The 19,269-nt window shown below is 36.4% G+C and overlaps 1 protein-coding gene across 3 annotated transcripts in view; it reads left to right on the plus strand.

Annotated features, from left to right (window-relative positions):
• The window catches only part of LOC131693309 (catenin delta-2), a 77,425-nt gene that overhangs the window by 3,566 nt on the left and 54,590 nt on the right, over positions 1–19,269 (plus strand). Inside the window, exon 1 of one of the 3 annotated variants that reach the window (XM_058981024.1) lies at positions 3,229–4,218. The exons of the other annotated variants lie outside the window; for them this stretch is intronic. The gene's annotated coding sequence lies outside the window, so the exon portion shown is untranslated. Of the gene's footprint in view, positions 1–3,228; positions 4,219–19,269 lie in introns of those variants that run through there. 3 annotated transcript variants of the gene reach the window in all.

Genomic DNA, 19,269 nt, shown 5'->3' on the forward strand with positions numbered 1-19,269 from the left:
GACTTACCTGATGATTCCGATGACAATTTATGGCACACGTCAAAAGGGAGAAACTTGTGTATTCATTGCGGTTATGTCTGACATCACTCACCCATCTTTTTTACCCAACACTGGTTAACGCGCGCTTTATAAGACGGTGTCGAACCTTGTTGAAACTTTCATGGCAACCGTAATTTTTGTGCGGACAACTTTCTAAAGTCGCTTTTAAAACATTTTCTCGATGAAAAGTGGCATTAATTTTGACCCTAGTTCATCAGCAGAAACTGCTACCCACACTTTAATTTGTGCCGGATATTGTATTCTAATGGTCAATCGAAGGCTCAAATTATCAAGTTTTTACGCACACGATATTGGAAAATTTATCATAGTCGGTCAAATGCAGGGAAATCTTCGCTCTATTTATAAGAATCTACATTTTTCGATTTATCTGAGGCTTTACCTTTCTAGTGAATTATCAACACCAGAACAAGCTGTCATCAGTGTAAATCTGACTTAGCTCACATAAGCAGTTCGGCAGATGTGTTGGGTTAAATCCGGTAACTCCTTATCAGACACCCTGTATATGAATCATTGGTTTTTGAAAGGAAGTGAACGCTAACATGTACAAAACAAGGCAGGGACCATTTATAAATTACGTAACGCAACAATTGTCCAAAACTATCACCCCCTCCCCTATGTAACAAAATGTCACGAATTTATCTATTCCTCTTCTCCTACAACGTAACGAATTCTTAAAAAAAATGTTTAGTGAAAGCAGTTAAATTTTTTCTCTCCAAGAGAATTTCTCGCTGGACTCCCTAGAAAGGGGTGGCATGCAGGGTTATCATATTCACAGATTTTTCTGTAATGTCACAGATTTGCTTCACAATTTTTCATCACATTCTTTTTCACAGATGACAGATTTTTGGAAATTTGATGAAAAAATCACAGATTTCCACCGACTTTTGGAAATATTGAGATTCTTTACAGATTTTTTGCAAATTTATCGGTAGCGGCCGTCCGGCAAAGATAGTGACGAACAAGAAGAAGGAAGCTTTGAAAAAGCTTTTCGACAAACAAGAACGGAAAGGGTTTGCGGGAGGCCGGCCGAAAATATCACTGCTAACATATCCGACCCCTCAAGATGAAGGACATTATCTGTCGGAAGAAGACCCGGTCCCCCGAGTACACGGACGAGCAGATAGCGATCGTGAAATCGCCGTGCAGGTGGATGACGAACAATGACCGCGGGACGGCGTTCGTGCTGGGCGACGAAAGTTACTCTTCGCTCTCGAAGACATTCCAGTAAATGACAGCTACTATTCCAGCGACAAGTCGGCCACACCTTCAAAGTAAAATATAAGTTTAAGCATAAATTTAAAAAAAAAAGTTTGCTGTCCAATGCCATATTGGACAGAGCCGTGGTTCAAGTCGAGCAGTGTGCCCATCAATCAACATGTGTACCAGGAGAAGTGTTTTAAGAAAATTCTTCTGCTGTTCTTAACGGAGCATCATGCGGATGGGAAGTACTTCTTCTGGCCGGACAAGACGCCGTAAGGTCGGACAAGGCGCCTATTACGCCAAGAAAACGCTGGAGTATCTTGAACAGAAAAAAGATACCCTAATAAAAAAAATAATACACGAACTTCAACCCATATAATCCAACGATTCCACATATTGTTTGAATTATACCCTGAACAGGTCGTTAGGCTCTTGGATCATAAGGGGCCGTACACAAATGACGTAGCTTTTTTTCGACGATTTTTGACCCCTCCCACCCCCCTCGTAGCATTTGGTCACAAAATTCTAACCTCCCCCTCGTAAATAACGTAGCATTTACCTACCCCCCCCCCCCTCATCCTGTGCAACGCGACCGGAGGATGAAAAAAAATTACATATGTTTTACAATTATGTCGAATACATGTCCTTTCAAAATGTTTGACGACTTTTATCAACATTTTCATTATAACACAAATTTCGTACAAAATAAGCTCATTTCATGACAAATATAGTGTTGATAGTTTTGTGTTGAATTTTTTATGTCATGGAGAGCATGAAGAGAAGTTCTCTCAGTTCGAAATCCTGCAGCTGCCAATGATTCTAACAAGAATACGTTCATCTAAATTGCTAATTTTTATTTAGTTGAATCCGAAGACAAAATATAGTTCAGCTTCCAAACTAAGTGTATTAGTTAGCAACATTAACTAACTAATGCAGCAAATTAAATCCGCATACAAAATCTTTCCGTATTTTTGCAAGCTTGTAATTCCACGAATCGTAAAATATACATCATGAAAAACCGCATGAAAATTAACTTGTGCGAACTTAAATTTATTTCTCTTGGAAATGGAGGAACATTGAATTGTTTTCTCTAATCAATAGGTTTTGATGCCCGTCAAAAAATTTAAACTTAATGCTACGTCGCCCGACTACTAACCCTACCCTCCCCATCGTCACACTTCGTCACAAATTTGGTATACCCTCCCTACCCCCCAAAATGCTACGTCATTTATGCATGGCCCCTAAGATGTTTATTAGGGTACCGTACGTGCCGAAATAAAGGAACTCGACCAACTTGCCCCATTGAGGATTTTTTTTCGGTTCCCTCAGTGCCCTAATGAACAAAAATAATCGGCGCGCCTAGGATACCAAGCAGCTAATTACCAGGATCCGGAATTATAGCCGGAAGATGCATGTTAGTGCCGTCAAGCGGTCTTGTGAGAGCATCGCGACTAAGTTGCGTCGTACGGCTGAGCAGGGCTTCTCCAATATTCATTGACGTTTTAAACATTATGTTAATAAAAATGCTGAATTCGTTGATTTTTTGTTTGTTTTTTAACTACATGACTGAAAAAAATCTCATTTTTTTATTGAACACCCGCTTTATTGGTGTCCATTTGATGTATTAACCAGACTTAACGTTTTTTATGTGCCCATTTGAAATATTCTCGTCGAATTTCGGCTGTCTGGATACAATGCAAGGTTCATGCGGACGCTGCAAACCTCTGGAAAATATTTTCAGTGTAGAACAGTAATCGAGCATCTATAATGCACTGAGTGACTGTCCGAGTACCCCAATTTTACGTTCAATGAATTGAGCGACCATTCACTAAAGTTGTAGAAGAGAGAAAGAGCCCAACGAAAGAAGCACAGATTGCTGGCTGCGGTTGGCAGTAGAAAGAAGAAAACTACGAATCAAAAAAAGAAGAGAGAAGAGGGAGAAGAGAGTATCAGTCAGCAGAAAAAGGTACACTGACAAGAGCGACGTCGACGACGACGACGTTTTTCGAATGCAAGTCCTACTACTACAACTCATTTCGATAGTCTGGCGATTGTCTCGTCTCAAATGAAATCGTGAAAATTATCACTAAATACATGTTCAAGTGGAGATAAACTGTTGTGAAAGTGATATGTGCACAATTCACGGTGGGTTTGTGAATTTGTGAGAACCGTAAGTCCAATGTAACGACGAAAACGGGATTTTTCCTTCGTCTCATCGTAGATGACAGCAAAAATTTAGGTGTGTTTCGCTGGCCAAAGAGGCAGAAGAAAAAATCGCGACATCAATTTTGCTGGAGAATTGGAGTCAAGTAGCGACGAGGAGGTCGAACTGAAAAAAAAGTTTCACTCTTCCGGGACGGCTGGCTGTTTGTACGCAAAAGTGAATTACGATTGATTTTTCCTCTTCCGGTCGGATCGTCGTGAGTTTCAGTTATTTCGCAGTGCATTCCTAATCTGGCCGAGCCAGTATGTTCGTTGATGAGACGAAAGTGAATTTTTAAAGTTGCATACATTTTTAAATCGCTGGGTAGGTACTGATAGTAGTTCCGTTCTTTTTTTTTCGCTGTTGCATCTCGTGAGCAAGAAGAAGTGAAGTTGCAAATACTGGGGAAAAAACCGAGAGTATCGTATCGTCATCTCGTCGGCTTCAACATCAACAGTAGCACTAGCGGCAAGCATTCAACGTACACGGCTTACCTGTGTATGGGTGCATGTGTGGTGTGATGTAGTACCAGTGAAGGTGTGGTTGGTAAAAGGCCCCTGAAGTGGGCGCGGGTGGAGTAAGGTTGGGGAATCTGGGTTACGCTGTTGGATAAAAGTGGCTGGTGGTGGTGGAAACATGCGGAAGGATCAAAGGAAGGTGTGCCTGCGTGATTACTAGGAGGATCGCCATAGAGAGCTAGTGGAGTGGCATTCACAAACAGGAAACGGTGGCGTTAGAGCGTTTCGACTGCAGAGGTATGAGTCGTTCTCGTGATCCAAGAGTATAGGCAAAATGTTCTTTGTGATCTTTGAATTTTTAATGTTTTGGAATTTTTTTTTTCTTACTTCATATAACAGGTTTTGATATCTGCCAAAATGTTCAACCAGTGAATCCTGTTTTTATTTTTTGTATGCAAAAGCTTTCAGTCTAAAAAGAATCACTCTTTCATAAATTGTAGCCATCTAGGCTAAAATTTATACATAGCAGCATAGGTTCTATCAAGATTTGTTAGATTACTCAACAAATCTAGTTGTAATACTTTTAATAATAGTAATACTTTGGGTGCTATTACCACTCCTACTCCAGAAGAAACAATTATAGGAAGCACACTAAAAACTTTTATGCGGGGTTTGCAAGCCATCAGGTTTTTGCATATGCTTTCTTTTCCATCCCCATCAATAAAACAAACATCAAGATTCTTGATTTACAAATTTTGAAGCTACTTATCTATGCAGCACGTATCCGCTGCAGGAAAAGCCACCAGTATATTCCTCTGGGTACAGAGTAAAGTGACAATCGGTTACCAAGCTAACTAGAATATGAGCTTGAAATAATCCGTCCCTCTTTTTACTGACCGAACATTCCGTTGTGCAAATGGCTCCGTCTACGTAATACCCACACCCGTTATCATATTTTCCATTATAGCATGTTCACCAGTGGTATGATGTCTCAAACAAAAAAAGAGGGATGGTCAGATTTAGATATGTCATATGTTCCTACTTTTCCGTCCAAACGATGCTCCCAGTTTTATATTCCCTACCACGCCAGCACCAGGACCCCAGATGCAACAATTTATCCGCTACTATGGGACACGAAGATTGTGCCTTTCTGTACTATCTTGGTATATGCTTTAATCGATGTCTACCATAAGAAGGATTTCTCCAGTCTCCTTTTCTGCGATTTCTACGGTTGCAGTTTTGCAGTAGCTATCCGTTATCAGAGATCCGTTTCTTTTTCCTGTTTTCCCAATTGTGCAGTCAAACGTAAGAGAAAACTTTCCGGACTAAAGCACCTGCAGTCAGTTGTACCTCGATGTAGAAGAAGATTCAGATTCGTCGTAAAATTGCTGCTGAAATTAAGAAATTTGATACCGCAGAAGGAGCCCTCTGTTTCATTTTTTTTTTCGTCAGTTTTCAACTTTGTACTCGTTTTCGTCCTGCTACATTTATATCACAAGATTTCCACCCACAAAACAGTAGACTCTAGACCTAACTCGTATCGGCGGTATGTGTTCCACGAACTTACGTCGTTACCGAGCTCAGTTCTACAGCCTGAGTGTGTTTGCAAGAGAACTGCAAAGCCGGCACCGGGTTAGAACTTTTTAATTAAGAATCGAGTATCACAATTTGAGCAACGTTTCCTCCAAGTTGTGTAGAGACTGTTGCGGTTGATAAGCACCATCTCTAATGGGCAACCTAGTTTTCTACGGCAATGCCGCGTCATTCGCACCATGTAGGTACTAGGTACTATTTCTAAATTGCACTCATCTGTTTTATTGGCCCCTTCAGAGGCGGAAGCGTACACATTGGGGAAATTTATCTCGAGCCACACGAAATATGGGGATTCGGGTCGCATATGCGTTGTGTATGCTTTTCAACTTCCTACCAATCAGACTGGAATGAAAATTTGGACATCGTCACAATATGATGCAAAAATCTACTTTTATGAGAATATATACAATTCGAATGAGGAAAATATAATTAGCATTATCCGGCTTCTGATAATTATATTTAATTAGGTTATTCCGAATATAGAGAGAACTGGATTCGCGTTGTCAATTGCGATTACCTTCGTCTCTGTGGAAACCGTTCCGAATTGGCCACGGAACTCCAACCTGAATTGGGTAAACCGAAATTTTTAGAGAATGTCCATTTTAATCAGAAAGATTCCAAATCGAATATTCAGCGTCTTATTTTCTTTACAAATAAAGCTGGAAAATATTCAAGGTGAGTCGCTGACCTACTCTTTCGGCCATGACATCAAGTAATACGTATTCCTCCAACCTATAGCTATGAATAAGATGTGACACTTGATCATCTGTCAGTGCTGCTTTTCGTATCGGCGATAGAGCAGTGGCCACTATACAGAGCGTATTAATTTGGCTTTGTTCAGTTGGATAGCTACTGAACACGACTGATGTTCCCTGTTATCAACCAATAAGTGATATCTGATTAATTGAGGCTATCTAAGGCACGAGTATATTTTTACTGAGTTGGGACGGGTTGGTGCTGGGCCTATGGCCGTCGTATGGCATGACCAGATTTGTTGGTGGTTGTCGACACTTTTGATCTGGCAGCTAGAAAAACGTTGTTTTACTCGACCATTACCTTTGGCTGTTAAAAAAGACAAATGGTTCAAATGTGCATTCAGTTTGAGCGGATTGAGTCATTCAGAGGATTGGTCGTCTCCGAGGGTAGAGGAGAACATCTCAAGTATCTAATGAAGAGAGTTTGTTTTTGTGGAACTTAAAAATATTGCCACAACTCTAGCATATTTTCCTAGTATACAGGGAGTTTGGTTCATGGTTAGGAATCTCTCGGGGGGTGATAGACTGCCATATTTGGAGAAAAAATTTGTTCTACACATACCATCAAATCTCAACCGTTACAGAGTTATTGAACTTTTTGTGTATAAAACTTATTTGTCTTAAAATACCTCTAACTTTAAAAGTATAATTTGTATTTTAAATGTTTTAGTTCCATTCGAAAGGTGAGAAAATTTCGCATTGAGTGATGCCCTCACATGTTTCAGCTAATGAGTTTAAGTAGTCTTTTCAAAGTAATTTATTGAAAATTAAACTATTTTAAGCGATTTTTCGTTCATTTCTTGAAAATCCTAATAGTTAACTTCATCATTTTAATAATTCAGATTGTTAGTCTTGATGAGCTGCTTACTTCGTTCTTTGACATGATACACTTACCTTTTCTTATTTTCACGGTTTTGGGTTATTCAACTTGGATATTTTTATCTCATTTTCACTAGTACCAGCTCTAATTGAAAAATTATGGCACTTATTGTACTTTTTTTTCTTTTTATTCGAAAGCCAGGAAAATTTTACAGTGAAAAATGTATTAATACCTTTCAGTTAAGTGAATTTAGTATTCTTTTAAAAGTAAATTAGTTTAAAGTTAGTGCTATTATTAGCATTTTCGTTAATTTTCTTAAAATAGTAAATAATAAACATCACCATTATTATCATGGAAATAATGCATCTCAGCAAGTTCTACAGTTCTTTCTTTGACTCCATTCAATTATCTATTTTGGTTTCGACGCAAAATCGTTTTTATCACATCGTTTCATATGCAAAAATAACGATTTCGAACCCACTACATTTGTGGCGAGCTCATGCTGTGTTAACTATTAAATAGCAGCAAAATGAAAAGAGATATAGACAAAGTGTCAAATAAAAAGTTATAGAGAACATTAAGGGGCATCAAATGAACAATAGTAACGATAAATTTTGTTGATTAATAATTAGAATAATTAAAAAACATCCTTAAAAAAACAAATTTTGAGTTATTTCGTTAGTAAAAAATCATTTAGTATACTTAACTAAAAGATATTTGTACATACACTGATAGGACATTTTCTCAGCTTTCCAATGAAATCTTGTAAATAACGATATAAAGCATATATTTTAGATTAGAGTCTTTTAAGCACTTGCAAGTCGGTTACAGGAAAAGTATAGTAATGAAATTACAAAGAAATGAGAAGAGATAGAAATATGACGTCCAAGAACAAATTATGAATCGTCCTAAAACCCAACTTTTGGATAATGGATATTGCTATAATCATACTTCATTATTTTGAGAAAATTAGCAAAATCCTTCTCAAAAACACTAACTTTTAACTACTTTACAGCTAAAAGGTAATTAAAACTAATTACTTAAAAGATATGAGAACATCATTCAATAGGAAATTTTCTCACCTTTCGAATGGAACTAAAATATTTAAAATACAAAGTATACTTTTAAAGTTAGAGGTATTTTAAGACAATTAAGTTTTTTACACAAAAAGTTCAATAACTCTGTAACGGTTGAGATTTAGTGGTATGTGTAGAACAATTTTTTTCTCCAAATAGAGCAGTCTATCACCCCCCGAGAGATTCTTAACCACGAACCAAACACCCTGTATATCCCTCTCCTTGGTTGATGGGTTTGACAGTTTTGCAAACATCATCAAGCGTATTTGTGCACCAGTTTTAAAGAACCTCTGACAAACAATTGCTTTAAGATGGTTCTTGTATTACGCCTCGATAGTGGTGCATCGAGGAAACCGAACGGGCTTATGGGTTTCTTCATACTCTGCACCTACCCATACAAACGATCCACCATTAGCCTGTGCACGCTGGCGTGGCCGACTGGCGGGTTGGCGTGGGCTTTTGTTGTGGGCCGTGTTTGCAGACATTGTTCCGCAGTTTAATGGCGGTGCTGGTGGTTGGGGCTCTCGCAGTAGGTGTCATTCTGTGTTGATTCATCGGTCGACTTCGTCATCGTTTACGGGCCAATTAAGAAGATGTAAAAGTAGAAGCCTATTAGTAATTGGGTTACAATAATTGAAGTTTTTAGTACTACGGTTAGTGAGCTAGCCGTATGTCTATATCAGTGTACGTGTTCGTCTAAATATTTGTGACAGATGGGTTAGCGAATGGATGCAGAGCTGGCGTATATGATAGAAAAGTGAGTAATCCTTCTTGGGATTCGTTGGTCAGTTTTTACCGGTGTTCAATTCGTGCATTGGATTTGATTCCGATTCGAACATCCGCGCTCGCATGATGATAAATCGGTCACTTCCGGAAGTCTCTATCCTTGGTACCAGCAGCCTAGGTTCATGAACCAATTTAAAAAAAGCTCACAGGTCAACTAAACAACACGTGACATGAGCGGGGGCTCTAGTGATATGCGGTAACTCACTCCCTGTCAGAATCTGAACCGTACACTGAAAACTAAATATCAAAATGACGGTCCCATTGACCATCCCAAAACACACGCGGGTATGTAAATGGCCACACGGTTACAAAATCGAATTTATACACGCAAAGTCACATACACGCGAGCACGTACGACAAACACGTTTACATATGAACGCTTAAGCCCTTCGCGATCATCCACGCATACCTGCCCGCGATCGCACAAACATGATAATACCCCAGCAATAAGGTGAACGTTTTGATACTTCCGAAGTTACAAGCGCGGTCTAACGCGAACCCAGAAACGCCCATGTTCAACGATCATATCCAATTGTCTATTGGATATGATCGTTATTTTTTTATAAGTCCATGGCGACATGACCGGGAACTCTAGTGATACGGAAGAACTCTCTTTCTTCTATCATTTGAACCGTGCACCGACAATTAAGTATCAGATTCACGGTCCGCGCGCGATTATCCAACAACACAGGCGAATATGCGAATGGACACACACGATTATAAAATCGAAATTATACACGTGAAGTTACATACTTGTTGGCACACGCGACAAGGAAACGCCCACGTGAATCGAAGACGTTTACGCATAAACGCTCGAGTCCTTTGCGAAAATACACGCGGTCTTGATGTCTCTACGCCTGCACATACCTGAACCGTTGACATTCAGAACTACGGCCCGCTGCAATTGGCCTTAAGCAGTGTTTCAGTGGGTGACATTTCCCGTCTTGTCTGCAATTGTAGTGAGTGATTTTCACAAGGAGGCCTTTCGGGACTCCTAGCGCTATAGCTCCAGTAGGACGAGAACATCAAAAATTTGTTTTATTTTAATTCGTGCATACTGAGTGATATTCAAGCGTTTTCTGATGCCGCATAAAATGCTCCACCGCAACGGAAAAAAATCCGCATTTCACGAAATTTCACAGGTTGCACGAAATTTCATGAAACTTTGCGAAATATTACGCAATTCTGCGAAATTTCGCTAAATAAAAATAATGCGATAATTCACGAAACACCTCCAAATTTCATAAATTTTTTTCGAAATTTCACAATATATTGCGAAATATCAGAAAAGCTTTCAACGCTACTTCACGAAATTTAACGAAAGTTTATGAAACTTTCCGAAGTTGTACGTAATTTTGCGAATTTGCAAGTTTCAAGAAATTTTACAATTTTTAGGAAATATTACAATGTTTAGGTAATTTTATAATTTTTTGGAAATGTTATAAATATTAGGAAATTTTACAAATTTTGGGAAATTTTAGTTTTTAGGAAATTTTACTAATTTTATAAATTTAGATTTCAAAAATTTTGGAAAATTTACCAAGTTTTAAGAAATTGTACAAATTTTAGGAAATTTTACGAATTTTGGAAAATTTTTAGAGGTGTGCGCCTCCGATTTTAGGTAAAAACAGTCAGCGCGCCGACTGTTTTTCTGAAATCGGCGGCGCGGCGCACACCTAAAAATTTTAATAATTTTAGGAAATTTACAAATTTTGCAAATTTTAGGAAATTTTATCAATTTTAAAGAAAATTTTACAAAATTTACGAAGCTACAAAATTTTGCGAAATGTTACGAAAATCTGCGAAATTTCATGAAATTAAAAAAAATTAAGATAATTCACGAAACACCCCGAAATATCACAAAATATTGCGAAATATCAGGAAGTTTGTACGAAATTTAACGAACGTTTACGAAATTATACGTAATTGCGCAAATCAAAATTTTAGGAAATTTTGCAAATTTTAGGAAATTATACAGATTTTAAGAAATTTTACAAATTTTAGGAAATTTTAAAATTTTTGGAAAATATTACAAATTTTAGAAAATTTTACAAATTTTAGGAAATTTCACGAAAGCACCCCGAAATTTCACAAAATTCTATGAAATTTAACAAAATATTGCGAAATATCAGGAAAATATTCGAAATTTTACGCAACTTTACGAAATTTGACGAAATTGTACGAAATTTAACGAAAATTTACGAAGTTATACAAAATTGTGTGAATTTACAAATTTTAAGAAATTTTACAAATTTCAGGAAATTTTACAAATTTTAGAAATTTACAAATTTTACGAAATTTACAAATTTTAAGAAATTTTGGAAATTTTAGGGCATTTTTACAAATTTTTCGAATTTTAGAGTTTTACAAATTTTAGGAAATTTTACAAATTTTAGTGAACTTTACAAATTTTAGAAAATTTTACAAATTTGAGGGAGCTTTACAAATTTTAGGGAGCTTTACAAATTTTAGGGGACTTTTCAAATTTTAGAAAATTTACAAATTAGAGGAAATTTTTCAAACGTTTCAAGGAAACTTCAAATTTTAGGAAATTCTGCAAATTTTAGGAAATTTTGCAAATGTTTGGAAATTTTACAAATTTTAAGAAATTTTTCAAATTTTAGGAAGTTTCAAATTTTAGAAAGTTTTTCAAATTTTAGAAAATATTACAAATTGGCGACTTTGTGCCATATCCTATCGCTTTCTACCTCGGAACCAACACCGTTCAGATTGTATCGTTCTCTGCCAGCTGCCATGTACTCTGTCCTGTCAGAGCTTACAATTCAACAGACTTCGCAATCGATTCTTAGTGTACAGGACAATTGCCGTGCTAGTGCTACGAATATACTGACACTGCGGGCCCTTCCTGGGTGTAGCTTGAACATACGACGACTTGGTCTTGGGAGATCATCACAGTGAAGTCACGAAGCATGTTAAATCTCAACATGATAGTTTTGCACTCCACTCCAGATTTTCGTAAGTTCATGGTCAACAACAAGTCAGAAAGCGAATCGCCCTGCTTCAATTCATCGAACTTCACGTTCACAAACGTGTCAGATTTATCTCCGGCTATTCTGATGCTTGATAGCCTTCCAGTTTCATATGAATCAGTTTCAATCAGTCTTGTTGGAAAGTGATGTTCAAGAATTTTATTCCACCGTTCACTTCGTTTCACTGAATCTAACACTGTATTGAAATCCACTTAAAGATGATGAGTCTGGAAGTTGTATCTCCGAAATTTATCCTAGATCTGTTAAATTGAACACGAGAGATTTCATCATGATCAGCAATCGAACAAACTGAAACAACACATTGGGGAATTTTATTACCTGAAATATGGAAGAGTACATAACGGTTAAGTACAATGAAGCTGTTAGTTTAGCCCAATTTATTACACATTATCAGAATAGGATTTGGCATTTGATGAAACTGTATGTAAGAAATTTGCTATATAGTGCATTAACGAAATGTGTTTACTAAGTGTTACACACCATGTCTCATGAGCAATAAAATATATTTCACATTATTGTTATAAGTTATTTATTTATCAAGGCTTAAACTTTGAGGGTTGTTCACCTTTTTGAAAATAATATTCATTTTAAAAATACAATTCCATTTACAGTTCAATATTGGTTGTAAAAAAATAAATTACCCTATATTATTTCTGTCGACTATCCTGGGCGCAGTGTTTTCCGCTTCTTGTGTAAATTGTCTTTATTGGTTGCGAGCAACTGTCAGGTTTACCCTCTGTCACTTGCTAATAAATCCGTTTACCTTCTCCCTCGTTTGTGTCTGTGTCCATGTCATCGTCGCTAGAGCTTTGATTTTCGCTGTTACATGTTTGGTGCCTTTTGTCTGTTCGAGTGACTGGTATTGTCATCTTCTTTCTTGTTTATTTCTTTCCTAGGTACGTTAATGATAGGCTTGAAAATACCGTGGAATATTGTTTGTCCGACATTTATGAAGTAGTAGATGAATTTTCTTTAGTTTTTTGGCGCATGGCTTACGGTAGTGAGCCGCCTGGTTACAGAACTGGCACTTGGGCGTCTGCGCAGGGTATGTGCATGGGGTTCTTTGTGTGTAGTTAATACCTTGAGATGATCTGACCTCGAGAGTCAAGCAAGACGGTATAGGTCGATTCAGCCGCATTCGCTCCACCCGAACACCATTGAGAATGTTAGGGAAAAAGTTTCTCCAAGTGTCGTTAGAGACGAATTCGTCTTCTTGATACTGACATGACATGAATATTTTAATATAAACCGTGCTGGTACGAGGCGCCACATCATGTTGGTGAATTTCCGTGGGATAAAGATCCCTATACACGGGGATCTTGTTTTCGAACGTTATTTGTACTACTTGTCCTGTATGATGTAGCTGTATGCGTGAAACTTCTGTAAGAACAATTTCACTTTTCACCTTGATCAACTGTTTCACCACGTGCACTGTAGATCTAAGACGCGCTTGCGAGAAGTTAATCGCAATTGTGTTCTTCCGTAATGGGCGAAAATTATTTTATGGTTCACTCAGTTCACTTGCAGTTGGGGTCAACGGAACTTTCCTGTGTCTATATGTTACATTTTTGAGGGGCGCGGCGCGGGCAATATTTTTGTTTGGATGCTGTTCGCAAGCCGTGTGCTTTTGACGTCTGATTTGTACGAGATGAGGAAGCAGACTGATTTCGTATTGTTTTTAACTCGCAGATTTGGGGTCTTAGCATTGCAGGAACATTGTTTGGCGAGACAGAAGGTGCGGAAAAGTGGGCTTAGAGCAACTACATTCTAGCAGTGTGGCGTCACAACGAACGAAGCATGATACATAGATCGTTGATTTTGGAGACTATCTTTCACTTGCTAACTGTGTGCAACTATCTGACGAGTGGCGTAACCTATAAATCTGAAATACCTTCGGTCATGCTTTGGAACATTTGGATTTCTCAACCATTACTTTTCACGACCGATAAGTTACCGATTTGCGTCCTTAAATCAAATGTGTATGGCTAGATTGGAAACCACAAACTACGGAATATTTTACAACGCTCTGTCCAAATTCCCGTTGAAAAATATTTGATATAAGTTCTTACTATTCTGTATATGTTATATTGTAAATATTGATTTTGAAATAAAGTCGCAAACAACATAAATATAAACTTTCTGGTGACAATTCGTAAACATAATTTAAATCTAAAATGTGTACGATACAAAATGGAATGATGAATGATGCCGTATTATATACGTAGCTCATTAATCCAACAAAAGGAATACCAAACAAAAAAGTTTCAAGGCAGGCGAGACATCAGCATGATAATTCAATTTTCTTGCTACAGAAACTTGTGCTATATCAAAACTATTATACAACTTCCTATTTATGTTTTCTCTTTGTTTAACTTCCATTGTAGGGAAAACGTGCAAAACGGAACTGGCAATATGATAATAGTGTCACTCCAATCAAATTCCAATATTCTCCAACCGGCGACAGTGCAAACCGGGGGACAGTAAAACGCCAAACTGTCTCTTCGTACACTGGTGCTATTTCTCGCACCAGAATCATATTACCGGACTCGGCCTGTTGGGTATGTCGGTATAGACAAGCATGTACAACACGTTTTATTACGTCGGTTCGAGAAAATCGTATTTTCGTACCGAGCCGGTTCTTGTTTTTCCTCCCGTCGTCGTAGTAACTTCCGACTGAAACTCACAATCAGGGGATGCGAGCGAATAGACTTGGGTTGAATCACATCCTTTATCGTTTGCTGCTGCTCACTACACGGACAGTGGCTCCACCAGCAGCAGCAGCAGCAGCATCAGTATGCGGTTGACTCTGGGTTTCCGTTTCCGGGAAATTTCCTACATCATGAACATTTTTCATACCAAACTGGCTCAATGAATGCATTTGGGTTAGCAATGTTCATTGCCCAACGTGTTTTACTGAGGGTTTTTCTACTTTCCGAGAAACTCTGGGTAGCGCCTTTGTTTGTTTGTTAGTCCAGAGACTTTCGAATCTGGTTTCATCAATTAAAATTTTTCATGGTATTCCATTCAACAATTGCGTGCCGTGTTTCTGTTATGATAGTATATCTTTCTTGTCTGTTATTTTTTCGTAACTACGACTTACCTTTCAATATCGGGGTCTCCTTTTCAAAATTTCGGAAGAAACAGCCGGTGAGTTTTTGTATGCTAGTAACTTTCACAGTACTGAACGAAATTACACCATGTTTGCACTAATCAGTCGGAAAAATGTGCATCCATGGTGTATTATTTGTTTTAAGTATGCATGATTTCTATAAATAAAGCAAAAACTGGTTTTCAGATAATCTTTCGAAAAGATGTGGAAAAGACGGAATTTTCCTGCCTATTACAGACACAGTCGTCAATATGGTGCGCCTAAGTCACCCAATCGAATACGGAATGTTATATATACATGTCCCGCGTGGTTGTTTTTTGTCGTTCGTTGCTTGGGTTTTGAACGAGCAACAGCAACAGAGTTCGTACAGTACCACATATACCCGTTTCATAGCTGTGTGCAAAATATATCGGGCGCTCTTCACACTGCTGTACATTAATGCTGAACACGAGTTTTTTGTTGATTTTTCGATATTTTTGATTTGGAAAAAATGCGGACATCAACATGAAACATGTTCTTGGGGCAAGATAGATCTGCCGTTTGGGGGCACTATAGGTCACTGCTATAATGTAAATTTGAATTCTTTTGACAGGGAAATTGTGAGTAATTTCGTGCAAAATACGCCAAAACGAAGTGAAAAGGACATAAAGAACGTAATTGTATCTGTTCAAGATGGCGCCAGTATTCGATCAGTCTAAAAATACAAGGTTCCGTTCGAAATATTACGCGCTCGTCTGAAAGAAAAGTGCTCGTCATCAATGAAAGCGCATCATGAGTTGAACAATACAATAATTTGGTTTTGAAACAATGATCACAAAAGAGAAAAAAAGGAATCCAAAAAATTCTCCGAGGCGCAAACGTGATGTACTAACAGCTAAGCAACTACATGAGCAGGAATGCACAGCTTCAATTCCACACTCTAGTGATGACGAAGACACCGAAGAAGTCATTCGCAAGTGCAAAGCCAGACGAAGCTGCTGAAAAAAATGATTTTCAACATTTCCTTCAGCGGTTTCATAATTTTTCACATCATTTACCATTTCCTCATTTTCTTACCTGAATGACGTCAATGGATTTCATTTATTTTTTGTGTTATCAATTTTTAAATGATCTGTAGTATTCATACTCTTCAAATAAAAATTCAACCTCTGATTTTTTAGGTGTATACATTGTTTGATTTAACCTAGAATACGGGTACCTCTTGTACCCCCAGATTTTGAAAACATCGAAAAAAATACCTTCGCTCTATTGGATTCAGCTTGAAAAATATTTAGCAAGGCATAAATTCATTACTGTCAATACCTTTCCAACGAGTGCTTGTTTGTTAAAATCAGTGCAAAAATGCCATCGCACGAGCTCGCCAAAGAAAACTTGACTCCACTCTACTCTACTTGTTTTATTCCGTCGTAACTACTAAATGAATCACGAAACTATCTATTAGAAAGAAGAAAATTTTGCTCAATTGGTCAAATGGGACTCGCGAAACGAATTCTGGATAACTCCACGAATGAAGAAAGAACATGAAAATTCACGATGAAAAACCTTCCATGGTAATTTTTAATGTTCACTTGGAAACTATTGTTTAAAAACGAGAACCCGAAAGTTGTTCATCTTTAGCTATTTCAATTTAAATATATTTGTTTTCATTGTTTGGCATTTCGTCGAAAAAATATATACCTTTCATAGATTCCAGACAGACCATTCATTCTAGAGTTTCTGTTTCATCCATTTTTTTCTCTTTCTATTGTTTCATATTTGGTTTTTCTTTGTTTCTTCCTCCATTTCATCAAGAATTTTATTCTTTCTATTTTTTTTCAATTTATTCTTTTACGTTTTTTTATATATCACGCTCAATATTTTTCTTTTTTATTTTCACCATATTCGGTTTTTTTGAATTCGTCTCATTTTTGTAATATATGTCCCATTTGTTTGAATTTTTCCCATCTTTTTATGTTTTTTTTCTTCATTTTTTTCATTTTATCTATTGCATTTTTTGTTGTTCCTCTTTCATCCGATTCAATTTATTTCATCAAATTTCTTTGATTTAATTTACTGAACTTTTATTTTCTCTGATTTTTTGTTGTATTTTTTATATTTTCCAATAAATCTATTTTAGTATTTTCACTATACGCCCTTTTTTTTATATTTTTAAATTTTAGCTGATCCACTCTCGTTTTTGTTAAATCCTTATTTTTTATTTGTTATGTGTGGTGAATTTTTCTGTGCTCCATATATCAGTTTTGAATATTCTGCTTTTCTTTTACATGGATTTTTTCAATGTTATTCCATTTTTCTTTATTGTTATGTTCGATTACGTTTAGCATTTTACTCTTTTGCACATGTAAACAATTTTGAATTTCTCATGTTTCTATTTTGTCCATTTTTTTTATTTACATATTTTTCTCATTATTTTATTTCGATCTTTTTGCGTTTTCTGTTTTCTATTTCATATTTTTTTGTTAAATTTTTTCCTCTTCTACTTTTTATAGCTTTGTTTACCATTTATTTTTTAAATTTCTCTTTTTTTCTGTATTACATTTTTCATTTTTGCCCTTTAAACAATTTTGATTTCACCTATTTTCTGTGATTTCAATTTTATCTGATTTTGGGCTATTTCCATTTCTATTTGTTGTTTCTTCAATGTATTTCTCCCAATTGTTCTAATTTATTTCGATTTGTATTATTATATTGCACTCATTCAAGTCTCAATAAGCTAATTTAGAAACATGGGCATTTTTCATTTTTCACTTTTATTTGTATTTATTTATTCCTTTTTTGTTCTCTACCATTTTTTCTATTTTGAAACTTTTTTAACATTTTTCCCATTTTTCAGTTTTAATTCTCTCAATATTTTATTTTGTTACCAATTTTTATATTTCAAACATTGTGTATTATCTTTATTTCTGCGCCGTTTTTTGTATATTTCTATATTTGCTTACTTTTTTAGCTTTGTTTTCATGCTTTTTATTGCATTAATTTTTCTCCCGATTACAGTGTTTTCTGTTCTTCATGCTTTTGATATTTTATTTTTTCATTTTACCGTTTAACTATTTATAACATCTTAAAATTCTTATTTTGTATTTTGTTATATTTCTTCAATTCCTTTTTCATTCCTCTCCCTTGTTTAATTTGATTGTTTTAGTTATTCAATCTGTTTTATTTTTTTATTTCTTAATTTTTCTCCTGTTATCAAATTTTGACTTTTCCAATGCCTTAATTCTGTCAATTTTCCGTCGTTTCTCTGCTTTGCATTATTTTTCTATTTTTGACATTGGTAGGTTTTTGACTACAGGTAAACTTCGATATAACGTACATCTCGGTTTAAAAATTGTACGTTATATCGAATTGTACGTTATATCGAAGCATGCAAAATGTTCAAAGAATTGTTATTCATGGTACTTTATTTTGTAGAATTTTGATAACGCGTAACTAATTTTGAAAATCTAACCTACCTAGCAGTGTGAAACAACTTTTCTAATAAGAAAATTATAGCGGATCCATAAAAAAGATGCCATAATCAACTTTTTTGCTTATATGAATTAAATTTATTGAAAATATTCTTTTTTTATTTTGATTTTAGAGGTTTTAACCTTAGGGTCATTCGCCTCTTTGTTGGGTTAGAGAAATCTCTTTAGAAAAATCTCTAACACTATGTGCGGGGTTGGGAATTGAACCCAGGTGAGCTGCGTACAAGGCAATCGAGTTACCAACTACGCTATCTCTACCTCCGAAAATATTCTCTATTCTGACTCCTTTCCTAATTATTAAATCATTAATTATTATTTTGTCTGGGCGGGCTTGTAAAGTGTTTTTAATATTCCCACCGTCTGCGCATCGTACAATAAAAGCAATTTATGAACTTTAATCATTAAAATAGAGTATAAAGATCCACTTGTATCCACGATTCAAAAATTTCTTAAGATATATTTCAGTCCGCTAACCGATTTCCTAAATACCCCAAACCGGTCATGAAGCGTGCACAGTTGTCCGTGTAACTACAAATATGATCTCTCATTCTTTTTGTGGCACAGCATGCCGTGGAACTCAAACGTTGTCATTCGGCCCAGAGAATCAGATTCCGCAGTCCCGAAACCAACCAACAATGGTTAAACAAATATTATCAATTTTAGTATTCAGTTAGAACTTGACCGGGGCTAGTTGGCTGTGTTTTCAGTTTTCATTTTTTACCGCTTTGATG

This window comes from Topomyia yanbarensis, chromosome 3 (genome assembly GCF_030247195.1).
Source record: "Topomyia yanbarensis strain Yona2022 chromosome 3, ASM3024719v1, whole genome shotgun sequence".
NCBI lineage: Eukaryota > Metazoa > Arthropoda > Insecta > Diptera > Culicidae > Topomyia > Topomyia yanbarensis.